The 19,566-nt window shown below is 42.0% G+C and overlaps 1 long non-coding RNA gene across 1 annotated transcript in view; it reads right to left on the bottom strand.

Moving 5' to 3' along the window:
* Window positions 1-7,180: 7,180 nt before the first annotated feature.
* Window positions 7,181-19,566, bottom strand: part of LOC137649687 (uncharacterized) — a 171,912-nt gene continuing 159,526 nt past the window's right edge. The window contains exon 4 of the long non-coding RNA XR_011045822.1: window positions 7,181-7,460. This is a non-coding gene — a long non-coding RNA (uncharacterized lncRNA). The remainder of the gene's footprint in view (window positions 7,461-19,566) is intronic.

The raw sequence follows: 19,566 nt of genomic DNA on the forward strand, positions 1-19,566 counted from the left end.
GAAATCTGGCAGACGCTGTCACCCATCAGAACAGAGGGTTCATATTATGAAGTTTGTGAAAGTTGTCTGGGCATCTGCTAATTCGGTGGTGGACAGCTCCTTAATACTCAATGTGCTTTGCTCGACTATTTATATTGCCACTGCTGGAGAATTTGTAACTACTTCTATTAATGTAATTCTGACATGGAATTAATTTATATTACTTATATGCAAGGTTAACTAAATGGTTTTATGATGACAATTTAATATATTCATGCAATGGCTGAATACCGAGAGGCATATTTTTTTGAACATCTAGAATGGTTTGTCTTGGTGAGGTTACATGGCACGTAATAGTTTAGATTATATTGCAGCGGACTTAAACATCATCTTAGTTTTAAATATTCGGAAATATAACTGTGCATTAAAAAAAAAAAATGTAAGTTATTCAATGTCTGAATTTGATGCATATTTATTGAGGCTAGTTTTCACTTATTTGCTGATAGAACTTCACGAGAAACAATAGATTTTCGCGAAAATTAGTTAATGTTTATGATTTTTTTCCTCGTTAAATTTCTAAAGTTTTTTTTTTAAGTCTGCGTGATTCCTTTAAAATTCATTTACCTTTTGAACTACAAGGTATTTGTTTCCAGATATTCTTGTCAAATGTCTATAAAAAGTAATAACTAAACTATGGTGATTAGTTGTCGTAACTCAATTCAAGAAACCCTAAAAAAAACTTTTATAGTGAATAGTCAAATATCTACCAAGAGTCAACATTTAAAACCTTATTAAACTAAGTTTTTTACTTAATCAATATTTCATTCAATAATTTAAGTTGTGAAACTTGCAAAATTTATTTAAAATTTAAAGCAAGGAGCAAGTTTTCAAATATCTACTACAATATAAAAATAATTTAGGAATTTTAATAATTGAACAGTTTTTGAAAGTAATGTGTATAAACACTAACTAAAAATTTTCAGTTAGCCAATTACCTTCACGTTTGTTTTCAATAATAGTCAGTTAACCTTTTATCTCACATTGCAATACTTTTAATTACACTTGAAGACCGTGCCAGCTTCCTTAAAAGGGGGTACCAGCTTGTGGCACAAATCTCCTCTTCGTTTTGGGTTTTCACATTGATTTTATGTACGTGAAATAACAGAAGGGATAAATCACCACATTGGCGATTTAAAAGTCTGCGTGTGAGAGATTCTTTAATCTCTGTACTGGAAATTGTTTGTAAGGAGAATATTTATTGGTAGTGTAGGAACAACATGAATAGGGTTTCTTGGTATGAATAGGACACTATTAGTGTTTGCTTGGAATAAAAGAAAATTTTAGTTTACTAATTTGGTAATAGAAATTTCCGGATAGGAAAATACTGGATTGCTATTTATAGAGATTGATTCAAGAATTAAGAAATAGGAGGTACGTGTACTATGGAATGTTAGGCCAATGAATATATAAAAAAATTTTCTAAAGATTCACATCACCATTCGCTACTTGGCTTAGTGTGCCAGGTATAAAGTAGTATGGTACTGTACTTTTTAAATTAAAGCTGCTAACTGCGGGGTTTTATCTAGATTCAACCTTAACTATTATACATTTACCAACTTAAAAGATGAAAAAGTATACGTAGATGACATTTTTAAAGAGATTAAATCATCCAAAAATGGGGAAATAGCTTTAAAAACTGACACGAATATTTCTTCGATTCTCGGCTTGGGAAGAAATATCTCACGAATTTATCCTTGATCTTGTCTTAAAGGCTTCATATTGATCTGGTACTGGGGTTTATACTTCACACACATTTACATTCTCCCTTGAACTAGTTTTTCATCAATTTTACTTTGACCTTTGATCTGGATTCATTTACCGAGTTTATCTTATTTCTTTAGATGGTAGTTCTACAGTCTACCTAATAGCCGAAGATGGCCTGGCCTGGTTTTCATATTTTTTTATTACATCTTAATTATCAAGAAATTTGGTAGTGATTCATTACTTGATTTTCAAAAACTTGGAAATAATGACCAGAATTTATTTACTGAGTATTGGTGTTCAATTATCTTTAAGTAATATAGGTATTGTTTTCATAAACAATCACGAATTCCTACAGCTGAATATTTTTCAATGAACTTGTTTCCAAGTCTTGGTATTCAAAAGCACTCTCTCTCTCTCTCTCTCTCTCTCTCTCTCTCTCTCTCTCTCTCTCTCTCTCTCTCTCTCTCTCTCTCTCTCTCTCTCTCTCTCTCTCTTTCCCCTTTGAGATGGTCATAATTTGTCACAGACGTTTGTCGCCTACTAGCGGTCTCAAATCCATTTACTCATCACTGAATATCTGACAGATCTCTAGGATATTTACTTATCAACTTTAAATTCAATAAGATTTTACACATCTTTCAAAAAGGATTTTCGATTTTTTTGCTGAAGTTACATTCTACTAAAACTAAATTTGTTATTTTCAATAGATTAAGTTTCTCGAGAATGTATCTGGATGCGTAGGTACTAAACGTACTCTCCATTTAGCTGCTTCCTGTGTGGTATAAACCACAGCGGCCAAACCATTAAGGCATCGCATCTAGAATCATTAAAGTGATTTAATTGCATCATCTGGCTATTCAAGGGAAATGAGGACTTGTTGGCACTGTCAGTGTGATAACACTGACATATCAGATATACCACTGGATCTATAATTCTAGTACATACATACATATACCAAAGGCACTTCCCCAAATTTTGGGGGGTAGCCGACATCAACAATGAAACAAAACAAAAAAAAGGGGACCTCTACTCTCTACGTTCCTCCAGCCTAACCAGGGACTCAGCCGAGCTCAGCTGGTACTGCTAGGGTGCCACAGCCCAACCTCCCACATTATCCACCACAGATGAAGCTTCATAATGCTGAATCCCCTACTGCTGCTACCTCCGCGGTCATCTAAGGCACCGGAGGAAGCAGCAGGGCCTACCGGAACTGCGTCACAATCGCTCGCCATTCATTCCTATTTCTAGCACGCGCTCTTGCCTCTCTCACATCTATCCTCCTATCACCCAGAGCTTTCTTCACACCATCCATCCACCCAAACCTTGGCCTTCCTCTTGTACTTCTCCCATCAACTCTTGCATTCATCACCTTTAGCAGACAGCCATTTTCCATTCTCTCAACATGGCCATACCACCTCAATACATTCATATCCACTCTAGCCGCTAACTCATTTCTTACACCCGTTCTCTCCCTCACCACTTCGTTCCTAACCCTATCTACTCGAGATACACCAGCCATACTCCTAAGACACTTCATCTCAAACACATTCAATTTGTCTCTCCATCACTTTCATTGACATATAGTTCAAATATGAATCGCCTCTTCTATATTTACATATCAAAACAGATTACTAATATTGAAAATGTGTTTCCAATAGTAAAACTAAAAATATTTATATGCTTTGTAAAATTTAAAATATTTCTTTGCTTCCAATATTAATCTGTACAAATTCAGATATTGTAACTTGAAATTTGTTAACAAATTAGTACTGCGTTTGGTGATGTGTACTTTAGGATTGCTTTTAAAGTCTCAAATTGAGGTATGGTCAAGGCTTTATTACTTAGTTGAAATGTAGGATCAGTTGGCTTAGAATTATTTGACAGTTAATAGAATCAATCATATTTTGGATGTATTGGTAGGTGGACAATTACTCAGTGGTAGGGTTATAAGTTACTAATAGTTACTGTTTGATCAAATGTGAGTATATACAAATATATTTTCAGTATTCTTAGTAATATACTATTACTCTAGCGTTCTCTTTATTACGATAAAACAAAGTTGTCAGTGTTATTCAAGGAGAGACTTTCCCTCCCCATAATCAAAACTCTGTAAGAATTGAAGGCAATGGTGAATCAGGATTTTAATATGCAAGGCTTTTCGTGTAGAAATTTTGATTGAGGTTGCAAATTTAAAAAGAGCTAAATTTATCGGATTGGCTCCTGGTAGCAGAAGTCCGCGTTTCATAAGTTGTAACAACCTTCAGGGGAAATAAAAAAAAAATAGGTTTAATGCTTGGGTCAGTCGTCATAACTCATTGCTTCCTATTCATTAATATAAAGTTAAAAGGACGTTAGTTAAAGAGGTACATATGAATTGTGTACCTAGTGCCTTTTCAAATCAACTTAATCGTTGAGGATATTTGATTTAAAACTTAAAAATGCTCATTATTGGATGATTTCGCTAGTTTTTAAGTTGCTAAAAAGTTATCATTGTGTAGCGATTGCCTAATATTAGCTTATTTTTAATCCAATTAGCAATAAGGCTATCTTATCAGAATGTTCGTTTGCAATGCTATTTAACTAAGCACGATATCTGATTACGTCGATTGTTAGCCATTCTATTTTGTTCATTATGTATTCTCTAACAAACGTTTAGCCAATATGCGATACTTTAATCTTTTAATAGACAAAGAAGGGATGATTTACTAATTTCTTCCAATGGCATTTAAGCCTTTCTTAATATTTCTTGCTTACGAAAACGTCAGCAGTCTTGATTTTAAATTAATTTGTATTAAAGTAACATTTCAAAGCATTAAATGAAATCTTACTCGATATTTGATATTCAGAACATTATTAACTTGATACTTTATATTTCAGAGAATTCGAAATTTGAATAATTTTATTAAATCACGTTTCGTTTAACAATTTTTGAAATTCAAGAAAAAAAAATCCGATAGTTAAACATTATATTTTTTGTGGTTGCGAGGTAAAATAAAAAAAAAAACTATGCTTACAAATGTCTTGAATTATGATTTATGAATAGCAACCTTAAATAATTGCATCCGTTTCAAACAAATGGCCTTAAGTATGTGTTTATCAGCACAAAGTCTAAACGACTGACAAGGAAGTTGTGTAACTGCTGCTTTTCATGTCCTTGTAATGATTCTGATAATTATCGATGGAACTTTGTGTTGTCTTTGACCCTAGCATAGTCATTTGTAAAATGAGTAAAAAAAATGCCCAGAAATGTTTGTATATAATCATAATGTAGTCAAAATAATTTAGTAGATAAAATGAAAATTTGTTTTAAGACAATCTCTAGACAGAAAAAACGATAATTGTCCAGAAATATTAGTAAACAATACTAATTTAGTCCATTGAAGTCTACAATATGACTGGTAAAAAGTTGATCATCCTGGTTTAGATGATGTAGAATGTTAGCCAAACGATTAGCCAGAATTTTTACGTAATCCTAATTGAGTTAATATAGAGAGAACGGGATTGGAGATTAATTTAAGTATAAAATGATAGGTAAAAAAATGCATTACACCCTGGTTAGGCGATTTAGTATGTTATAAAAATCATAATTTAGCCAGTATAGAAAGAAAAAGAATGGGGTAGGTGATTAAATAACCATGAACATTTGTTCAGTGTGTAATTCTATAGAAGAGTATTAGTGAATTTATCACACAGCAGAATCTAAAGTTAGCCTGGTGGTCCACGTGTTGTAGAAGGTGACTTCGGTCCGATTTGGCTATCCTGCTGGGGGAGGAAGTAGGGATAGCGAGAATATTCGCCCACGTCTTCTCCTGTTTACCCGACTCAATCACTGACATGGAATGGTGTGAAACCGAAAGACGATCTGGATATTTGTGTTAACTTGTCTGCTTTTGTGGAGGCTGCACGAGTCTGGAGTAACTACTTGTGTTGTAAATGACTTAATGAGATATAAAGGTTTTGTAGATTGGGGTAATGAATAAAGAAAAATCTTTAACGGTTTTTTTTTTAATTTGATAAACCCTTTTTGAGTTTATTTGCATAGACATTTGATGAGAATATCCAAATAAATTCCTGATCAGTGAGACTTTTTATTGGAAATAGGTCACTATGAAGCACAAGTTCATGATTCATAATAAGAAAGCAGAAAGAAGTTTAAATAATTAACATACACTGATTAAAAAAAAATGCATACTTTTCAGTTGAAAATTTATAAAATCAGCAAGGTATCTGTTGCAATCTAATTGAATTTAGGTTATGAAATCCAATTAATATTGCTTCACTCAAATGTCCTATGTGAATCCTGAATACTAGACTAAACCAATAGCTTATAATATTCTGTATTAGTCACTAGATTACTAGCACCATTTACAGTGGTGGCCTGTATTCTTAGATAAAATATACATATGCATCATATTCATACTGTGAATAACTATAACAAACTATATATAAAATCCCAATTAAAGCTATCAAATTAATATTGACGCTTTTTATTAAGTAAAAGCTTTTCATATAACGTATTTCCCAGAGATAGTTTTCAAAATACGCAGCAATTAAGTGTGATTATAGCAATCATTATTCACGATAAGGTTTGGGGAACTTGAAAAACTCCCACATACATTAAATGTGCTGTAATTAACATTACGTATTTTTTTCAAGTACGTTTATGTCAAAGTTACGAAATGCACATCAGTTAAAATCTTTTAGGTGCAAGGTAATTTCACCAAGACTTCCCCACTAGCAAGTCCGAGTAATCAATTCAACATACCAATGTCCAAAATATTGCTGATTGGTGGTTTTCTGTGATAATATACCATACCCGTTTTCTCTTACAAGACGTGGGATAACGTCTGGTTAACTTCATAAGAAAACCAACGTAGCAACAATATATTTGGTTTAAGCCCGTAGAGTTTGGTAATGCTTGAGTAATTTTTTTGGGGCCATGAAATTCCACGGACAAACTATGCCCGTCTCATGTGAACTGTAGGCGGTTCAATGGAAGAATGACATTTAATAAATTGTAATCATAAAACCCTTTATTTAACTTAACATACAAGTAATATAAATCAATTCCATGTCAGAATTACATTAATAGAAGACGTTACAAATTCTTCAGCAGTGGTAATACAAATAGTTATGCAAAGCGCATAGAGTATTGAGGAGCCATCCACCACTGAATTAGCAGACGACCAGACGACAACTCTCACAAAATTCATAATTTGAACCCTCTGTTCTGATGGGTGGCAGTGTATGCCAGATTTTCCTTCTGCTGAGAACGACTCTTGCCTTCCTTCGGCCATTGCAAAGCTGGCTTTTGAAGGTATAAAAAAAAATAAAATATTTTTTTTAGCCAAAAAACTAAGTAACCATCCCACACTTTGAAATTTTATTTTTAAAGATTTAAATAAAAGTGTCTCCGGCAAAGGGGTTTATTTTTTAATTAATACAAAAAAAAAAAAATGCAGAAATATATTATATTCCTATACTCCTGGAATTTCGTGTTGGACTTGAAGCCGTTTTGAATTCCTCAGTAGGGTTCACTTTCATGGCACAATCCACTACAAACACTTGGTGTGAATTCTTTTACGATCGTCCTCAGTTACATGGCGATGTCTGACCTCCAACAGGAACATTAAATTCTACCATTAGGTGCTCCTCAGCCTGTATTCTTGACCTTCAAGGAATATCGAGGTCACGTGAGTGAAGCATTGACCATTATCCTGGAAAAGAAATACAATATTAAAAACGTACACCTGAAATCTTGAAAAAAAAAATGAATTAGATGCTATAAAAATGGAATTACAAGAACTGAATCAAGTATATTTAAGGTACTTGCATCTTTTTAAAATTACTAGCCCAGCCACAACCGCATTAGAAAAAGACGAGAGAGAGAGAGAGAGAGAGAGAGAGAGAGAGAGAGAGAGAGAGAGAGAGAGAGAGAGAGAGAGAGACTAGTAGGGAACAGCAAAATATCAAGATAAAAAAGACCACTTCACTGACAATCTATTTTCTTAGAGCAAGACCAAGACAGTGTGTGGGCAATAGAGAGAGGGTGAGGGCAACAGAGAGAAATATAGTGTGGGCAATCAGGGAAAGAGGGTGTGGGCAAGACGGAAAGAGGGTGTGGGCAAGACGGAAAAAGGGCGAGGGCAACACACAGAAAGAAGAGGTGGACAGGCAAGAGAAAGAGGGTAGAGACAAGACAGAGAAAGAGTGCGGGCAAGATAAAGAGAGGATGGAGAAAAGACAGAGTAAGAGGGTACGGACAAGATAGAGAGGATGGAGACATGACAGAGAAAGAGGGTGTGGGCAACATACCAGAGGATGGAGACGAGACGGAAAAAGAAGGTGCGGCCAAGAAAGAGAAATAGTGTGGAGACAAGACAGAAAAAGAGAGTGGAGACAAGACAGAGAAAGAGTGCGAGCAAGATAAAGAGAGGATGGAGACACAACAGAGAAAGAGGGTGTGGGCAACATAAAGAGAGGATGGAGACGAGACAGAGAAAGAAGGTGCGGCCGAGAAAGAGAGTGGAGACAAGACAGAGAAAGAGAGTGGAGACAAGACAGAGAAAGAGAGTGGAGACAAGACAGAGAAAGAGAGTGCGAGCAAGATAAAGAGAGGATGGAGAAAAGACAGAGAAAGAGGGTGGAAACCAGACAGAGAAAGAGAGTGCGAGCAAGATAAAGAGAGGATGGAGACACAACAGAGAAAGAGGGTGTGGGCAACATAAAGAGAGGATGGAGACGAGACAGAGAAAAAAGGTGCGGCCAAGAAAGAGAAATAGTGGAGACAAGACAGAGAAAGAGAGTGCGAGCAAGATAAAGAGAGGATGGAGAAAAGACAGAGAAAGAGAGTGCGAGCAAGATAAAGAGAGGATGGAGAAAAGACAGAGAAAGAGGGTGGAAACCAGACAGAGAAAGAGAGTGCGAGCAAGATAAAGAGAGGATGGAGACACAACAGAGAAAGAGGGTGTGGGCAACATAAAGAGAGGATGGAGACAAGACAGAGAAAGAAGGTGCGACCAAGAAAGAGAAATAGAGTGGAGACAAGCCAGAGAAAGAGAGTGGAGACAAGACAGAGAAAGAGAGTGCGAGCAAGATAAAGAGAGGATGGAGAAAACACAGAGAAAGAGAGTGCGAGCAAGATAAAGAGAGGATGGAGAAAAGACAGAGAAAGAGGGTGGAAACCAGACAGAGAAAGAGAGTGCGAGCAAGATAAAGAGAGGATGGAGACACAACAGAGAAAGAGGGTGTGGGCAACATAAAGAGAGGATGGAGACAAGACAGAAAAATAAGGTGCGGCCAAGAAAGAGAAATAGAGTGGAGACAAGCCAGAGAAAGAGAGTGGAGACAAGACAGAGAAAGAGTGGAGACAAGACAGAGAAAGACGGTAGAGAGAAGACAGAGAAAGAGGGTGCAGGCAACACAGAGAAAGAGGGTGTGGGAAAGACAGAGAAAGAGGGTGTGGGAAAGACAGAGAAAGAGGGTGTGGGAAAGACAGAGAAAGAGGGTGGAGACAGAGATAGAGAACGAGAGTGTGGGCAAGATAAAGAGAGGATGGAGAAATGACAGAGAAAGAGGGTGCGGACAAGAGAGAGAGAGTATGGAGAAAAGACAAGAGAATGAGGGTGGAAACAAGAAAAGAGATTACGGGCAAGATAAAGAGAGGATGGAGAAAAGACAGAGAAAGAGTGGAGACAAGACAGAGAAAGAGAGTGCGAGCAAGATAAAGAGAGGATGGAGAAAAGACAAAGAAAGAGGGTGGAAACAAGACAGAGAAAGAGAGTGCGAGCAAGATAAAGAGAGGATGGAGAAAAGACAGTGAAAGAGGGTGCTGACAAGATAGAGAGGATGGAGAAACGACAGAGAAAGAATGTGTGGGCAACATAAAGAGATGATGGACACAAGACAGAGAAAGGAGGTGCAGCCAAGAAAGAGAAATAGAGTGGAGACAAGACAGAGAAAGAGAGTGCGAGCAAGATAAAGAGAGGATGGAGAAAAGACAGAGAAAGAGAGTGCGAGCAAGATAAAGAGAGGATGGAGAAAAGACAGAGAAAGAGGGTGGAAACCAGACAGAGAAAGAGAGTGCGAGCAAGATAAAGAGAGGATGGAGACAAGACAGAGAAAGAGAGTGCGAGCAAGATAAAGAGAGGATGGAGAAAAGACAGAGAAAGAGAGTGCGAGCAAGATAAAGAGAGGATGGAGAAAAGACAGAGAAAGAGGGTGGAAACCAGACAGAGAAAGAGAGTGCGAGCAAGATAAAGAGAGGATGGAGACACAACAGAGAAAGAGGGTGTGGGCAACATAAAGAGAGGATGGAGACAAGACAGAGAAAGAAGGTGCGACCAAGAAAGAGAAATAGAGTGGAGACAAGCCAGAGAAAGAGAGTGGAGACAAGACAGAGAAAGAGAGTGCGAGCAAGATAAAGAGAGGATGGAGAAAAGACAGAGAAAGAGAGTGCGAGCAAGATAAAGAGAGGATGGAGAAAAGACAGAGAAAGAGGGTGGAAACCAGACAGAGAAAGAGAGTGCGAGCAAGATAAAGAGAGGATGGAGACACAACAGAGAAAGAGGGTGTGGGCAACATAAAGAGAGGATGGAGACAAGACAGAGAAAGAAGGTGCGGCCAAGAAAGAGAAATAGAGTGGAGACAAGCCAGAGAAAGAGAGTGGAGACAAGACAGAGAAAGAGTGGAGACAAGACAGAGAAAGACGGTAGAGAGAAGACAGAGAAAGAGGGTGCAGGCAACACAGAGAAAGAGGGTGTGGGAAAGACAGAGAAAGAGGGTGTGGGAAAGACAGAGAAAGAGGGTGGAGACAGAGATAGCGAACGAGAGTGTGGGCAAGATAAAGAGAGGATGGAGAAATGACAGAGAAAGAGGGTGCGGACAAGAGAGAGAGAGTATGGAGAAAAGACAAGAGAAAGAGGGTGGAAACAAGACAAAGAGATTATGGGCAAGATAAAGAGAGGATGGAGAAAAGACAGAGAAAGAGAGTGGAGACAAGACAGAGAAAGAGAGTGCGAGCAAGATAAAGAGAGGATGGAGAAAAGACAGAGAAAGAGGGTGGAAACAAGACAGAGAAAGAGAGTGCGAGCAAGATAAAGAGAGGATGGAGAAAAGACAGAGAAAGAGGGTGCTGACAAGATAGAGAGGATGGAGAAACGACAGAGAAAGAATGTGTGGGCAACATAAAGAGATGATGGACACAAGACAGAGAAAGGAGGTGCAGCCAAGAAAGAGAAATAGAGTGGAGACAAGACAACGAAAGAGAGTGCGAGCAAGATAAAGAGAGGATGGAGAAAAGACAGAGAAAGAGAGTGCGAGCAAGATAAAGAGAGGATGGAGAAAAGACAGAGAAAGAGGGTGGAAACCAGACAGAGAAAGAGAGTGCGAGCAAGATAAAGAGAGGATGGAGACAAGCCAGAGAAAGAGAGTGCGAGAAAGATAAAGAGAGGATGGAGAAAAGACAGAGAAAGAGAGTGCGAGCAAGATAAAGAGAGGATGGAGAAAAGACAGAGAAAGAGGGTGGAAACCAGACAGAGAAAGAGAGTGCGAGCAAGATAAAGAGAGGATGGAGACACAACAGAGAAAGAGGGTGTGGGCAACATAAAGAGAGGATGGAGACAAGACAGAGAAAGAAGGTGCGACCAAGAAAGAGAAATAGAGTGGAGACAAGCCAGAGAAAGGGAGTGGAGACAAGACAGAGAAAGAGAGTGGAGACAAGACAGAAAAAGACGGTAGAGAGAAGACAGAGAAAGAGGGTGCAGGCAACACAGAGAAAGAGGGTGTGGGAAAGACAGAGAAAGAGGGTGTGGGAAAGACAGAGAAAGAGGGTGGAGACAGAGATAGAGAACGAGAGTGTGGGCAAGATAAAGAGAGTATGGAGAAATGACAGAGAAAGAGGGTGCGGACAAGAGAGAGAGAGGATGGAGAAAAGACAAGAGAAAGAGGGTGGAAACAAGACAAAGAAATTACGGGCAAGATAAAGAGAGGATGGAGAAAAGACAGAGAAAGAGAGTGGAGACAAGACAGCGAAAGAGAGTGCGAGCAAGATAAAGAGAGGATGGAGAAAAGACAGAGAAAGAGGGTGGAAACAAGACAGAGAAAGAGAGTGCGAGCAAGATAAAGAGAGGATGGAGAAAAGACAGAGAAAGAGGGTGCGGACAAGATAGAGAGGATGGAGAAACGACAGAGAAAGAAGGTGTGGGCAACATAAAGAGATGATGGACACAAGACAGAGAAAGGAGGTGCGGCCAAGAAAGAGAAAAAAAGAGTGGAGACAGGACACAGTAAGAGGGTGGAGACAGGACAGAGAGAGGGTGCACGCAAGACAGAGAAAAAGGGTGGAGACAAGACAGAGAAAGAGGGTGCAGGCAAGACAGAGAAAGAGAGTGAGGGAAAGACAGAGAAAGAGGGTGGAGACAGAGATAGAGAACGAGAGTGTGGGCAAGATAAAGAGGATGGAAAAATGACAGAAAAAGAGGGTGCAGACAAGCGAGAGAGAGGATGGAGAAAAGACAAGAGAAAGATGGTGGAAACAAGACAAAGTGATTACGGGCAAGATAAAGAGAGGATGGAGAAAAGACAGAGAAAGAGGGTGGAAACAAGACAGAGAAAGAGATTACGGGCAAGATAAAGAGAGGTTGGAGAAAAAACAGAGAAAGAGGGTGCGGACAAGATAGAGAGAGGATGGAGAAAAGACAAGAGAAAGAGCGTGGAAACAAGACAGAGATTACGGGCAAGATAAAGAGAGGATGGAGAAAAGACAGAGAAAGAGGGTGGAAACAAGACAGAGAAAGAGAGGATGGAGAAAAGACAAAGAAAGAGGGTGCGGACAAGATAGAGAGAGGATGGAGAAACGACAGAGAAAGAAGGTGTGGGCAACATAAAGAGATGATGGAGACAAGACAGAGAAAGGAGGTGCGGGCAAGAAAGAGAAAAAAAGAGTGGAGACAGGACACAGTAAGAGGGTGGAGACAGGACAGAGAGAGAGAGAGGGTGCACGCAAGACAGAGAAAAAGGGTGGAGACAAGACAGAGTTAGAGGGTGCAGGCAAGACAGAGAAAGAGAGTGAGGGAAAGACAGAGAATGAGGGTGGAGACAAAGTAGAGAACGAGAGTGTGGGCAAGATAAAGAGGATGGAGAAATGACAGAGAAAGAGGGTGTGGACAAGAGAGAGAGAGAGGATGGAGAAAAGACAAGAGAAAGAGGGTGGAAACAAGACAAAGAGATTACGGGCAAGATAAAGAGACGATGGAGAAAAGACAGAGAAAGAGGGTGGAAACAAGACAGAGAAAGAGATTTCGGGCAAGATAAAGAGAGGATGGAGAAAAGACAGAGAAAGAGGGTGCGGACAAAGTAGAGAGAGGATGGCGAAATGACAGAGAAAGAGGGTGTGGGCAACATAAAGAGAAGATGGAGACAAGACAGAGAAAGGAGGTGCGGGCAAGAAAGAGAAAAAAAAGAGTGGAGACAGGACACAGTAAGAGGGTGGAGACAGGACAGAGAGAGAGAGAGAAGGTGCACGCAAGACAGAGAAAAAGGGTGGAGACAAGACAGAGAAAGAGGGTGCAGGCAAGACAGAGAAAGAGAGTGAGGGAAAGACAGAGAAAGAGGGTGGAGCCAAGACAGAGAAAGAGGGTGGAGACAAAACAGAGAAAGAGGGTGGAGACAACACAGAGAAAGAGAGTGCGGGCAAGATGGAGAAAGGAAGGGGACAAGACAGAGAAAGAGGGTGGAAACAAGACAGAGAGGGAGGGTGCGGGCAAGACAGGGAAAGAGGGTGGCGACAAGACAGAGAGAGAGAGTGCTAGCAAGATAGAGAGAGGATGGAGAAAAGACAGAGAAAAAGGATGCCGGCAAGACAGAGAAGGAGGGTGGAGACAAGACAGAGAAGGAGGGTGGAGATAGGACAGAGAAAGAGAGTGCAGGCACGATAGAGAGGATGGAGACAAGACAGAAAGAGGGTGGAGACACGACAGACAAAGAGGGTGCAGACAAGACAGAAAGAAAGTGCGGGAAAGATAAAGAGAGGATGGAGACAAGACAGAGAAAAAGAGTGGAGACACGACAGAGAAAGAGTGTGGAGACAAGACAGAAAGAAAGTGTGGGAAAGATAGAGAAAGAGGATGGAGACAAGACAGAGAAAGATGGTGGAGACATGACAGAGAAAGAGAGAGGAGACAAAAAGGAAAGAGAGCGAGGGAAAGATAGAGAGAGGATGGAGACAAGACAGATATAGAGGGTGGAGACAAGACAGAGAAAGAGGGTAGAGACAAGACAGAAAGAGAGTGCGAGAAAGATAGGGAGAAGATGGAGACAATACAGAGAAAGAGGGTGCAGACAAGACAGAGAGAGAGTGCAAGAAAGATAGGGAGAGGATGGAGACAAGACAGAGAAAAAGGGTGGAGACACGAGAGAGAGAGAGAGAGAGAGAGAGAGAGAGAGAGAGAGAGAGGGTGGAAACAAGACAGAAAGAGAGTGCAGGAAAGATGGAGAGAGGATGGAGACACGACAGAGAGAGAGGGTGGAGACAAGAAAGAAAGAGAGTGCGGGACAGATAGAAGGTGGGGACACGACAGAGAAAGAGGGTGGAGTAAAGACCGATAGAGTGCGGGCAAGATAGAGAGAGAATGGAGACAAGACAGAGAAAGAGGGTGGAGACAAGACAGAAAGAGAGTGCGGTAAAGATAGAGAGGATGGAGACAAGACAAAGAAAGAGGGTGCAGGCAAGACAGAAAAAGAGAGTGCAGGCAAGATAAAGAGAGGATGGGGACAAAACAGGAAAAGAGGGTGCAGGCAAAAAAGAGAAAGAGGGTGTGGGCGAGAAAGAGGGTGTGGGCGAGAAAGAGGGTGGAGAAAAGACAGAAAAAGAGAGTGCGGGCAAGATAGAGAGGAAGGAGACAAGACAGAGAAAGAGGGTGGAGACACGACAGAGAAAGAGGGTGGAGACAAGACAGAAAGAGAGTGCGGGAAAGATAGAGAAAGGATGGAGACAAGACAGAGAAAGAGGGTGCAGGCAAGACAGAGAAAGAGAGTGCAGGCAAGATAGAGAGAGGATGGGGACAAGACAGAGAAAGAGGGTGTGGGCAAGAAAGAGATAGAGGGTGGAGACAAGACAGAAAAAGAGAGTGCAGGCAAGATAGAGGGAGGATGGGGACAAGACAGAGAAAGAGGGTGTGGGCTAGAAAGAGAAAGAGGGTGGAGACAAGAAAAAAAGAGAGTGCAGGCAAGATAGAGAGAGGATGTAGACAAGACAGAAAAAGAAGGTGCGGGCAAGAAAGAGAAAGAGGGTGGAGACACGACAGAGAAAGAGGGTGGAGAAAAGACAGAAAGAGAGTGTGGGCAAGATGATGGAGACAAGAAAGAAAAAGGGGGGGGGGGCAAGAAAGAGAAAGAGGGTGTGGGAAAGACAGAGAAAGAGGGTGGAGACAAGACAGAGAAAGACAGTGCGGGCAAGATGGAGAGAGGATGGAGACAAGATAGAGAAAGAAGTTGCGGGCAAGAGAGAGAAAGAGGATGGAGACGCAACAGAGAAAGAGGGGATGGGAAAGACAGAGAAAGAGGGGGCGGGTAAGACAGAGAAAGAGGGGGCGGGTAAGACAGAGAAAGAGGGTGGAGACAAGACACAGAAAGATGGGAGACAAGACAGAGAGTGCGGGCAAGATAGAGAGAGGAAGGGCACCAGACAGAGAAAAAGGGTGGCGACAAGACAGAGAGATAGGGTGCGGGCAAGACAGAGAAAAAGAGTGGAGACAAGACAAAGAAAGAGAGTGCGGGCAAGATAGAGAGAGGATGGAGACAAGACAGAGAAAGAGGGTGCGGGCAAGAAAGAGAAAAGGGGTGGGGACACGACAGAGAAAGAGGGTCTGGGAAAGACAGAAAAGTGTGGAGACAAAACAGAGAAAGAGGGTGCCGGCAAGACAGAGAAAGAGGGTGGAGATAGACAAAGCAAAAGAGTGCGGGAAAGACAGAGAAAGAGGGTGGAGATAGACAAAGCAAGAGAGTGCGGGCAAGATAGAGAAAGAGGGTGGAGACACGACAGACAGAGTGTGCTGGCAAGATAGAGAAAGGTTGGAGACAAGACAGAGAAAGAGGGTGCGGGAGAGATTGCCTTACCTTATTGCCTTATTCTATGTTTAGGTTCCCCCAGGTTTGTCAGTGTGAGGCACCTCGTACATCCATCAGAGTGTTGCTAATGCTTTTTCCGATGTATTTTGCATCTTCCAGTCTTGGATGGTCTGGGATGCATCTTAGGTATTTATAGAGAAGATGGAGAAAAGACAATGAAAGAGGGTGGACACATGACAGAGAAAGAGGGTTTGGGCAAGACAGAGAATGAGAGCGGAGACAAGACAGAGAAAGAGACTGCGGGCAAGATAGAGAGAGGATGAAGACAAGACAGAGAAAGAGGGTGCGGGCAAGAAAGAGAAAGGGGTGGAGACACGTCTGAGAAAGAAGGTGCGGCCAAGACAGAGAAAGAGTGGAGACAAGACAGAGAAAGAGGGTGTGGGCAAGTCAGATAAAGAGGGTGTGGGAAAGACATAGAAAGAAGGTGGAGACAAGACATAGAAAGAGAGTGCAGGCAAGATAGAGGAAGAGGGTGGAGACAAGACAGAAAGTGTGTGCAAGCAAGACAGAGAAAAAGTTGGAGATAAGACAAAGAAAGTGTGGGCAAGACAGAGAGAGGGTGGAGACAAGACAGAGAGGAGGTGTGGGGAAGACAGATAATGAAGGTGGAGACCAGATAGAGAAGGAGGACACGGGCAAGACAGAGAGAGGGATGGAAACAAGGCAGAGAAAGAGGATGTGGGCAAGACAGAGAAGAGGATGTGGGAAAGACAGTGAAAGAGGATCGACATAAGACAGAGAGAGAAGGGGTTGGTAAGTCAGAGAAAAAGGGTGCTGGCAAGACAGAGAACGAGGGTGGAGATAAGACAGAGAAAGTGTGTGTGTGGGCAAGACAGTGAAAAAGAGTGTGGGCAAGACAGTGAAAAAGAGTGGAGATAAGACATAAATAGTGTGGGCAAGAAAGAGAAAGAGGGTGGAGACAAGACAGAGCAAGAGGGTGTGGGAAACACAGAGAAAGAGGATGTAGGTAAGACAGAAAAAGAGGGTGAAGGTAAGACAGAGAAAGCGGGTGGAGACAAGACAGAGAAAAAAGGTGAGGATAAGACAGAGAAAGAGGATGGAGACAAGGCAGATGAAGAGGATGCGGGCAAGACAGAGGAAGAGGGTGGAGACAAGACAGTGAAAAGGGGTGGAGACAAGACAGAGAAAGAGAGGGTGGGCAAGAGAGAGAGGATGGAGACAGGACAGAGAAAAGGGGTGTGGGCAAGACCAAGAAAGAGGGTGGAGACAAGACAGAAAGAAGGTGTGGGCAAAACAGAGAAAGAGGGCGGAGACAACACAGAGTAAGAGGATGCGGGCCAGACAGAGAGAGGATGGAAACGTGGCAGAGAAAGAGGATAAAGACAAGACAGAGAAAAAGGGTCTGAGCAAGACAGAGAAAGAGGTTGCGGGTAAGACAGAGAAAAAGGACGTGGGCAACACAGACAAAAATGGCGTAGGCATGATAGAGAAAGAGGGTGTGGGAAAGACAGAGAAAGAGGGTGCTGACAAGACAGAAAGAGGATGGGGGCAAGACAGATCAAAAGGATGTGAAAAAAGAGAGAAAGAGGGTGTAAGCAAGACAGAAAGAGGGTGCAGGCAAGACAGAGAAAGGGGGTGTAGGCATGACAGAGAAAGAGGGTGTAGGCAAGACAGAGAGAGAGGGTGTAGGCAAGACAGAAAGAGGGTGTAGGCAAGACAGAGAAAGAAGGTGTAGGCAAGACAGAGAGAGAGGGTGCAAGCAACACAGGCAAAACCAAAAAAAAAAAGGGGGCAGGCAACACAAATAAAGAGGGCGCAATCAAGACAGGGAAAGAGGGTGGAGGCAAAACAGAGAAAGAGGGTGCAGGTAATAATGAGAAAGGCAGTGTAGGCAAAACTGATAAAAAAGGTGCAAACAACACAAGGAAAGAGGATGCAGGCAAGAAAGAGAAAGTGTGTCTGAGGAAAAAAAAAGAGAAAGAGGGTCCAAGGAAGACAAACAAAAAGAAGGTGCAAGCAAGACAGAGAAAGAAGGTGCATGCAACATAGAGAAAGAGGGTGCAGGCAAAACAGAGAAAAAAAGATGCACGCAACACAAAGAGGGGACAGGCAAGACAGAGCAAGAGGGTGCAAGCTAGACAGAGCAAGAGGGTGCAAGCACAACTGAGAAAGAGGGTGCAAGCAAGACGGAGAAAGAGGATGTAGGCAAGACGGAGAAAGAGGGTGCAGGCAACAGAGAGAAAAGGGATGCAGACAACATAAAGAAAGAGGGTGCAGACAAGACAGAGAAAGGGGTGTAGGCAAGGCAGAGAAAGAGGGTGCAGGCAACACAGAGAAAGAGGGTGTAGGCAACACAGATAAAGAGGGTGCAGGCAACACAGACAAAGGGAGTGCAGGCAGCACTGAGAAAGAAGGTGCAGGCAACACAGAAAAATGTGGTGCTGAGACGACAGATAAATAGGGTGCAGGGAAGACAGAGAAAGAGGGTGCAACCAACATAGAGAAAGAGACTGCAGGCAAGACAGACAATGAGGGTGTAGGCAAGACAGAGAAAGAGGGTGCAGGCAAGACAGAGAAAGAGGGTGCAGGCAAGACAGAGAAAGAGGGTGCAGGCAAGACAGAGAAAGAGGGTGCAGGCAAGACAGACAAAGGGAGTGCAGGCAGAACTGAGAAAGAAGGTGCAGGCATCACAGAGAAATGTGGTGCTGAGACGACAGATAAATAGGGTGCAGGGAAGACAAAGAAAGAGGGTGCAACCAACACAGAGAAAGAGACTGCAGGCAAGACAGACAAAGAGGGTGTAGGCAAGACAGAGAAAGAGGGTGCAGGCAAGACAGAGAAAGAGGGTGCAGTCAAGAGAGGGAAAAAAAGGTGCAGGGAAGAAAGAGAAAGAGTGCAGGCAAGACAGAGAAAGAGGTTGCGGACAAGACAGAGAGAGGAGGCGCAGGCAAGACAGAGAAAGGGGGCGCAGGCAAGGCAGAGAAAGAGGCAGTGGGCAAGACAAACAGGCTGCAGGCAAGGCAAAGAAAGAGGCTGTGGGCAAGACAAACAGGCTGCAGCAAGTCAGAGAAAGGAGGTGCAGGTAAAACTAATTAACAAGGTGCAGGCAACATAAAAGTAAGAGGGTCCAGATAAAGACAGAGAAAGAGCGTGTGGGCAAAAAGAGAAAGAGGGTGCAGGCAAGACAGAGAAAGAGGGCGTAGGCAACAGAGAGAAAGATGGTGCAGGAAGACAGAGAAATAGGGTGTGGACAAGAAAGAGAAAGAGGGTGCAGAAAAGACAGCAAAAGAGGGTGCAGGCAAGATAGAGGAAGAAGGTGCAAGCAATATAGAGAAAGTAAGTGCAGGCAACACAGAGAAGGAGGGTGCAGTCAAGACAGAGAGAAAAAGAGGGTGCAGTCACGACAGAGAAATAGGGTGCAGTCATGACAGAGAAAGAAGGTTCAAGCAAGAAAGAGAAAGAGGGTGTAGGAAAGACCGAGAAAGAGGGTGAAGCAAAACTGAGAAAATAGGTGCAAGCAATACAAAAAAAAGAGGGTGCAATCACGACAGAAAAAGAGGGTGCAGGGAAGACAGAAAAAGAGGGTGCAGGGAAGACAGAGAAAGAGGGTGCGAGCAAGACAGAGAAAGAGGGTGCAAGCGAGACAGAAAAATATGGTGCAGTCATGACAGAGAAAGAGGGTGCAAGCAAGACAGAGAAAGAGGGTGCAAGCAAGACCGAGAAAGAGGGTGAAGC

Source organism: Palaemon carinicauda, chromosome 11 (assembly GCF_036898095.1).
Source record: "Palaemon carinicauda isolate YSFRI2023 chromosome 11, ASM3689809v2, whole genome shotgun sequence".
NCBI lineage: Eukaryota > Metazoa > Arthropoda > Malacostraca > Decapoda > Palaemonidae > Palaemon > Palaemon carinicauda.